The following is an 8,371-nucleotide window of genomic DNA, read 5'->3' on the forward strand; positions in this document are numbered from 1 at the left end:
CAGACATCTTTTCGGTTAACTAAATGGGCCCCTTGTTGAAAGAAATAACTAACTCACTGTATAATGTTTTCACTTATGTAAACAAGGGGGAAAGTGTGCATCTCTAAATGTCTTATATGTTTCTAAGAAAACTCTAGTGAGTCATCCTATCAAAATATGAATTAGTCCCCCCCCAATATATCTTTTAACTTTGATTTTATTTTTTTGTAAAGTGATACATGCTTCTGGACTGAAAGACTTCCAAAAGAAGGCTCATAACAGCTAATTCATAATTTCTTTCTTTCCTAAAACTATAAAAGCATTGATAAGAACAAGAAGAGGTTGTAATTTTTCAAAACATAAATGCCAACACATGCTCCTTGAGAACTCATTTCACGTGATCAGAGGATGCCCACCAGCCCCATCCTGCCACCCACCCACTTGCCAGCACCTTCCCTATTCTTCCAATAGTTGACTCTTTCTCTGCAGCCAGCAGTCACTGCCCTCTCTCCCCATTGCCAACACCTTAAGTAGTCTCCCTTTAGTGCTGCCTGGCAAAGCCCCCCCCCCCTCATCCTTTCAGGTCAGTCCCTGACTCCCAAGTCCACCCCCTCTCCCCAGCATCCCACTCACCAGTGTTGTGGAGCCTCAGTCCCCTGTCCAGCCACTTCGTAGCTTCCCCCACTAAATCAGCTTTCCCTGCTCTCCCCCAAACACCTCATCCTACTCAAACCTCTTCACTCCCTCATTCCCCTCACCCCCCCCACACACACACACACCAAGGGAAATGCCAGCAGCAAAGTTGAGCAGGTTGAGTGAGGTGGGAGGAACGCTGAATGTCAAACCCAGGACCCTCCAGAAGTCAGATCACCAGGCAAGTCATTTCCATGGGCAGTAGTTCACTGACCTGCCCGGAGAAGGCGGAAACAGCCCTGCAAGGGTGCCAGGGACCTCCTGAAATGGCCGGGAGCTGCCACATTGCCCTGAAAGGTACAACAGCTCCTAAAAGACACCTTAGGGCATGGCAGTGTGCTAGGGCATGTTGGAGTGGAGGAGCAGATCTGTGGGTAAAAGGAAAGAGCCACCAAGGAACCCAAGTACAAAATGATGTGTGCTTTCTGACTGGTGGAAACAAGGTGGCTTCCAGAGTCCAAAAGAGGGAGAAGAAACCTGCTTGGACTAGAGTGATCAGAAAAGGTCACCCCAAATTCTGGGGATAGGCTGGGGGCCAAGCCTGAAAGAATGAGAAGGCCAGAACATCACTTCCTCCAGTCTCCCCTGGACTTTAAAAGGCCAAATGACAAGGAATGTGCGCCTTGTAGAGAAGTTTGAGTTTGGGATTGGCCAAACATAACGCTTCTGATTAACCTAACCTCCAACTTACGCAAAGGAGCGGGAGACACAAGTGCCAAAGGAGAGCGAGAAACAGGCGGCGGGAGGAGAGGGAGGGAGTTTAACTGGAAGTGCTCTGAATGTCTGGGACAGCGCTTCCCGCGGGAGTCCGGCCCTGGAGCACCTCCAGAGTCCGGGCAAGGGGAGCTCTTTGGCCTTTCCTCTCTCGCGTGTGACTGACTGCAGGGCGGGGTCGGCCCCGGGAGCCGCGCAGCTGCCGCTCTGCGGGGCCGGACCCCGCACTGGGCGCGGAGGGTGCGCCGCGCTCTGCCCCCTCGGCCTGTGTTCCTTTCCCGGGAGGGTCCGCCTCGCCCCGGGCCCCGCCTCCCTCCAACCCCACCGCCCCGCAGGCAAATATTAGAGGGTGCCTATGTGTAGAAATTGTGTCAAATAAAGTAAAGCCGTTTGAAGTTTCCAGAAGGCCACCCACCGCCGCTGAGAATCTTCGCTGGAAACCCGGGCTGCGGGGCCGCAACACCCGAGCCCGGGATTCATTGCACCCAGGCCGAGGAGACAATCTGCTCCTCCGAATCAGGTTCATTTTCTCCCTTTGGGGAAAGGAGAAGCTAATTAAGTTACGCTCTGGCTGTAGTGATGGAAAACATGAAAGCAGACTCCAGGGGCTTGCGCCTCCAGGGCGCGTTATCTGCCGTTAGCCGAAAACCTCGGGAAAGTCCTAAATTCTAGGGTTCGTAGGAAGCCCTGGGTGGCCGGCTGCCGTTCCCAGTCGCGCCTGGAGGCTTGTGCACCGCGAAACTTGAGGCTGGGAGGAGGGGCAGCCCTTTGTGGGGTCCTGCCTCCCCCTTGAGCTTGGGAGAGTGTGCCGCGCGTGATAATACCCAACCCCCTCCCCAGGTCTGGGGCACAGGACCGGGCTTGGAATCCCGCGGGGGGGCAAGCGGGGTCGGGGTCGGGGGTATACGGGGCTTGTAAAGGGCTACGGATGGGAAGGGATCCAAAACTGGCGGGGGGGGGGGGTTGGCGGGGCAAGGTTTTCCAAGTTTGTGGTGAGCGAGAGCTTGGAGGGAGATCTCAGACTTGCGATGGCTCGGGGATTGCGGGGAGAGATCCTGGACCTGCGGGGAGCCGGGGGTGGAGAGGAAGTGACCCTTAGTTTGCAGTGGGCTGTGGAAGGGGGAACTCCTGGGCTTGCGGTAGGCTGTGTGGCGTGGGGGCGGGAATCCCGGCTTGCGAGGGGCTTGAGGTGGAAAGGGATCCTGGGCTTTCGGGGAGCGGAGCGGAGAATCACGGCTAGTGTTGGGGAGGGCGAAAGGATCCCTGGTTGGAGGTGGGCGGGGAGCGGCGGCGGGTGGGGGTGCGGAAATCTGGGGCTCGCGGTGGCTGGGACTCGGAGTGGACCGGGGCCTGCGGTGGCTGGGGGTGGGGGTGGGGGTGGGCCGTGACTAGCAGTGGACGGGGGCGGGGGGAGCCCGGACAGGAGATGGGCGCGAGTTCCTGCGGGCCCACCCACCCCAGTTAGCGGCGCACAGAGGCGTATCTCCCCCGCGCGCAGACCCCTCGGGCCCCGCCGGGTTAGAACTGAGCGGGTAGTGAAAGACGAGCCCCTCGGCCAGCCGCCGCCGGGGCTGGGGGCCGAGCCGAGAGGTCCGTCCCCCGCCGCCCGCGTCGGACCCGCCCTGGCCGCGGGAGGCGCGCGGCCGCCGGGTGTGAACGGCGGCGGTTTCTGCGGTCTGGCCCGCGGCCCGCTGGAAAACCAGCCTGAACTTGATCCCGAGCGCGTCTAACTGAGGTCATGGGAAGCGGGAGGGCGGAGGCGCCGGGGGCTGGGCGGAATGGGAGCCCTGAGCCTGGCGAGGGGCGGAGGGAGGGAGGGAGGGAGAGGGAAGCGGGGAACTCCCGGCTGGTCCCCAGGGCGGGGTCGCCGAGTGCCCCCTGCGGCTCCGCCACGCCCGCCCGACTGCCGCGCAGCTGACTGTTGGAGTTGGAAATCGGACTTAGCGCCTACGCACACTGCACCTAGACGAGCGTCAGCTGCACTCGGGAACAGGCACCCCGTCCCCCGACTCCAGCCCGAACCCCACCCCTGCACTCACCGCCGCCTCCGGGCCTGCTGTTTCAGCTTCCAGTCCCAAGCCGCTGGTCTCCTTCCCACACCTTTAAGATCTGCCCCGCAGCTGCCTCCCTACCTTCCTCCCGCCAGCAAAGCCGGTGCCCTCGGCCAAGTGCCCGTTCGCAGCCTGTTATCAAGTCCTAGAGAGAATTTCCCCGAAATATTTCCCGAATCCTGCCGCCAAGGGCCCGAGTTCCCGCCCCTCCACCTTCCGTCTGGATGCCTGCAGACTTCTCCCTGGATGTCTAGTCTTTAGCCTCTTCCCCTTCCTAATCTATTTTCAACACCAATTTCCCCCAAAAGCGTGTTAAAGCACACAGGGACCTCGGCGATTGTAAACCTCATATTTCCCCTGTTACTCAGGTTAAGCATGCTTGGGCTGGGGAATAAAAACTGAGGGCTTCGGCTCACGTTTATTGAGCAAGACTTCTTATACACGTCATTGTTAAACACTTCAGGTGGATATTCTCATTCAACTGCCAACAATCCTTCCAGGTAGGTATTATCAGGTATTATTTCTATCTCTGATTTGTAGAAGAAGAAATTGAGACACAGAGCAGCAGAGGCAATATGGAACCAGGCAGTCTGCCCTTGAGTCTGTTTCTCTACCACTGCAGTGCTCTTCTGCAGAAACCTTGACCTTCCCAACAGTGATGGAATGACCCACAGTACCAGCTGTATCCTGGGGGCCAGGTGGCAGCAAACGATCTGTTAACAGCAGTACTAAATGGATGGGGCAGGTGGATGTCAGGTAAGGTTTGATCTGGAATGCCTCAGAGGCCCCATTGCTCTTCCACCAGCCTTTAGTGGATTAGTGGTCTGAATTTCTGGGCCTGGACAAGTTAGAACCATCTCCACATTTATCTCCCCCTCCTGTGCTCACCTGACAGATTTCTCTATTATCCTCAGTCAGCTCCTCTTGCTTGGGAGCATCCTGGAGACACCACAGGTGTCCTACCCACAGGGAGGACTAGCAACGTATTCCTCATTCTCCCACAAACACAGGCATCACTAGTGTCCTCTCATCCCCAGCCCCTGCCAAGCATCAGCCTGTGGCCACTTCCTTTGCATGTAAATGAGGCCATGTCTGGGCTGCCTTTGTCCTGGGTGGGGATTGGATTTTCATCACTAATTAGTGGCTGGGAAATCAGGAGTCAGCAGTAGTCCCCTTTCCAGGACCCACCCTGTCCCCATTTCCTGCCTGGGAATTAGGGTGATTCCTCCCCACCCATCCTTCCATGACCTGGGTAAGATGGGCAGAGGCTCCCGGTCAACAGTGAACAGGGACTATGTGATTAGCATTTGCCCTAGTGAATCCCTGTGTTTTAATTCTGTGACCTTATCTGTTATGTAATGCTTATGCTGTCTTTTCCTTCCTGGAATACATACCCTATCAGCAGCTTTATTGCTTTTTTTTATAGAGTTTTTAATTAATTTGGGGGTATACATCCATAAAATGAAATTCAAACGATACAAAAAAGCATACAGTTTCCCTCCTTCTCAACCAGGGGCAAGCTTTTCCATCCTTAACTGTTAGCAGCTTCCTGTATGTCTTTTTCAGAAATAGTCCACACATGTGTAAACACGTGTCATTTCTTTTAACTGCATTTTTGATGTCTTTTGTATTAACACCTAAAAAGTATACTAATTGATGCTTTGAAAAAAAAATCAGCACAGTTTCAGAATGGAGCCCTGAGATTCTCAGCTTGGAGCTTGTATCCTGTGGCCTAAGCTCTATTCTCAAATGGGGCTGCAGCAGGAATGAGGAGGCATCCACCTCCAATAGAGGCTGAAAGGTTTTCCCAGTCTCCTCTGGGGCCAGAACAAAAAATACAGCAGGATGTGCAACATACAAGGTTTGGAAAGACTTAATCATGATAGAAGGGTTTGCTGGGTGCTGGAATCTAAGAACCCCTGGATGTCCATCAAATGAAAGAGTAACCAGAGATCCTAACCAAACAAGGGTGGCTTTCTCTTTTCTCAAGACGATTTTTACTATTTTTCTGGTGAGGGGTGTTTTCATATTGGCATTTATCTACAAAGATGGTCTAAAGTTAGGTCCTTCCTAACTTTACATCTTTTAAACACTAATTGCTTACCAAAAGTGAACCAAAGCACCCCCTATGAAATGCTACTAACTTATTGCTCCAGTAGCCAAATGATTCAACTCCTGTGCCATAGTCTGGTCACATCATAAACAGAGGCAGAGCTGCATACACCATGCAACCAAAGCTTTGCTTTCCCTGGCCAGAGTCCCTATATCAGTACCTTTTTTCCTTCCATTCTTTTTTTCCCCCTTCCTTCCTTCCAGCACCTTGGTGGAGGCACTGGTGACTGGGAAGAGGAGAAGATATAAGCAGAGGGGATGAAGGGAAGTGAGAGACAAACATTATTTGAAATCTGCCTCATCAGTCTGGTCATTCAGGAGAGAACTCTCTTGGCTTTCTAGATGGGATGGGGTGGCCCATGACATCACACAGCAAATCGCTACCTCCTTCTTGAATGTTTTGCTCCCTTCCTTGAAAGCTGTTCTCCTGGCTGTCCTTGCACATCTATCTGTCGTAATACCTCTGTCAGTCTTGCCCTGGTAGGCTCCTGTTTTTCAGCTTGTCCTTTCCATGTCCTGCCAGGCTGCCTTCAACCTGGGGTTAGTCTCATACCAGACGATCTCCATTCACTGCCATGCTTGTGACCAGTCCATGTGGGGGTGATTGCCAACCTTCAGTGCCACCCCCGACTCTCTCCTGAGTTTCACACTCACACCCAGCTGCTCTGGTGTGACCATAGTGCCTTGGGCGATCCACGGGCAACTCGTGTCCAAAGTGGTCTTCTTCATCTCCAGCTCTGCACTCATCTTGCTCCTGTGTTTAACTCCCAACTCAGTGATTTCACCATCAATCTTCAACCTTATTTCCCAAATCTGAGTGCCATCTTTTTCACTGGTTGCCTCTATTTCTCTCAATTACTGTGTTTACTCAGAAACCAAGTCTTAAGATTTCTTGACTCTACCTCCTCCTTTCGAATTTCCTACCACTGTCCTAATGCTTCAACCATTGCAGTGCCTTCACGTCTTTCACTTCTTAAGTCTTCTAGAAAAATCTATAGATCTGTCTGGTAGAACTCTTTTGATTGCAGTGGCACAAACTGACTTAACCAAAAAGAAGAATTATTGGTGTGAGGCTGGTTTCGGGACTGGCTTGATATGGAAACTCAATGGCCATCACTGAGGCCCAGGGCCTCCTTCTCACCACTCAGGTCTACCCTTCTTCCAAAGCTGGCTTCATCCTCAGGCTGCATGCAGTGGCAAAGTGGCAACAGAAACTCCAGCTTGCATGCTGCCAACTCCCAAGTCCTGTAGGAAGGAGCCAGGCCTGAGTCACGTGTTCCCTCTGGGCTGGGGAGAGTAGCTCCTGACCTCATGGACTGAAAGTGGTGGCGGCATGGAATGGAGCCAGTTGGTAGGAGTAGTGTGAACGGACAGTGAGCAACCAAAACACATCAGAAGCCCACCACACATCTGACCCTGTTATTCCTCTACATCGAATTTTCCAACAACTCCCTAAGTCAGACTTTTAACAATCAAAACCTTGTCGAGGTGATTTGACTTCTGTTGATACACAATTTTAGTCATTGTGGAGCTTTTTCACTTTGTTTGCATTGATAGTTTCATCAGTAATCTTGAATAAGAGTTGAATTTTTTTTTTTAAGATTTTATTTTTAAGTCATCTCTCCACCCAACATGGGGCTCAAACTTACAACCCTGAGATCAAGTGTCATATGCTCTACCAACTAAGCCAACCAGATGCCCCAAGATTTGAATTTTAAAACTGATCATTTGGATTTCTCTCTTGACTTGCAAGGGAACACTGAGCAATGCATGAGACCGTGCCTCTGGGAGCCCTGGGGAGAGGGAGAGCGGACTTCCAGTTAGGAGCCTGTCAGGAAGACAGACCCCACCCCTTACTTTAATAGAGACAGCTAAATATAGTGAATTGGTTGAACAGGTGTTGGAGGGCTGAAAGACTCTAAAAAGAGACACACAGAAAATCACTGAAGAAAGCAGCTGGCATTCCCAAGGAACGAGGGGAAGAAGGCAGCATCTTAGAACCCGGGTCCTAGAAACCTGGAGAAGGGGCCCTGAGGAGTTGGAACCAGACCTCAGTGCCAGCTGGCACTGGAGCTTTGGAAGCTCGGAGGTAGACCTCCCCAGGACTAGGCTCACGTCTCTGAAGTGGACCTCCCTGCCAGCAGGTGCTGGCCTCCCTGAGGAAGGGGATAAGGCAGACCCCAGGAATGAGGGAAGCAAACTGGAAAACTGGAACCCCCAGCCACTGTTGGGGTCACAGTCGACTGTTGTGGGGTGATGCTGACAGGAACAGGAACAAACAGAAGGGGACAGGTCCTGCAGCCTCCCTCTGGTGCCCCCTATTGGCAGAACTCAAAGGGCGGCCCGCATAATGGAGGGCTGGGAGTCCTGTGGAGGAGAGCAGATGGGGTGGATTGGGAGCTTAATACCTGGCACAGGGGAGAAGAGGGTAGAGGGAGGAGATTGGGAGCAGGATCATGAGGAGAGGAAGAGACAGAGCTGTGGGAGCGGGTGGGAGAGTTCCCCCACCTCAGTCACCTCTTCTGGGCTGTGGAAGGCACAGAAGAGAAAACACCCTCAAGACATAGGGCAGCATCAGAGCCCTTCTCCTTCCACCTCACAGCCCGGACTTAGTGACACACGCCACACATATAAACACACCATGCACACACACCACATACACATACAGCACACACACATATACCACACCACACCACACACACACACACACACACCATACCTACATATACCATCCACCACAGACACATGCATACCATACTTTCGCTCATGAGATTCTTTAGCTCAGGTCCAGTTCTCTAGGAGCAGTTCCAGGACTAGATGCG

The 8,371-nt window shown here is 52.9% G+C and overlaps 1 long non-coding RNA gene across 1 annotated transcript; it reads left to right on the top strand.

Moving 5' to 3' along the window:
- The first annotated feature begins 3,224 nt into the window (after positions 1–3,224).
- Positions 3,225–7,163, top strand: LOC122205487. Its single transcript, XR_006196093.1, has 3 exons — positions 3,225–3,937; positions 4,060–4,193; positions 6,698–7,163. It is a non-coding gene; the product is annotated as an uncharacterized LOC122205487 (long non-coding RNA).
- The last annotated feature ends 1,208 nt before the right edge of the window (positions 7,164–8,371 follow it).

Source organism: Panthera leo, chromosome D4 (genome assembly GCF_018350215.1).
Source record: "Panthera leo isolate Ple1 chromosome D4, P.leo_Ple1_pat1.1, whole genome shotgun sequence".
NCBI classification, from domain to species: Eukaryota; Metazoa; Chordata; class Mammalia; order Carnivora; family Felidae; genus Panthera; species Panthera leo.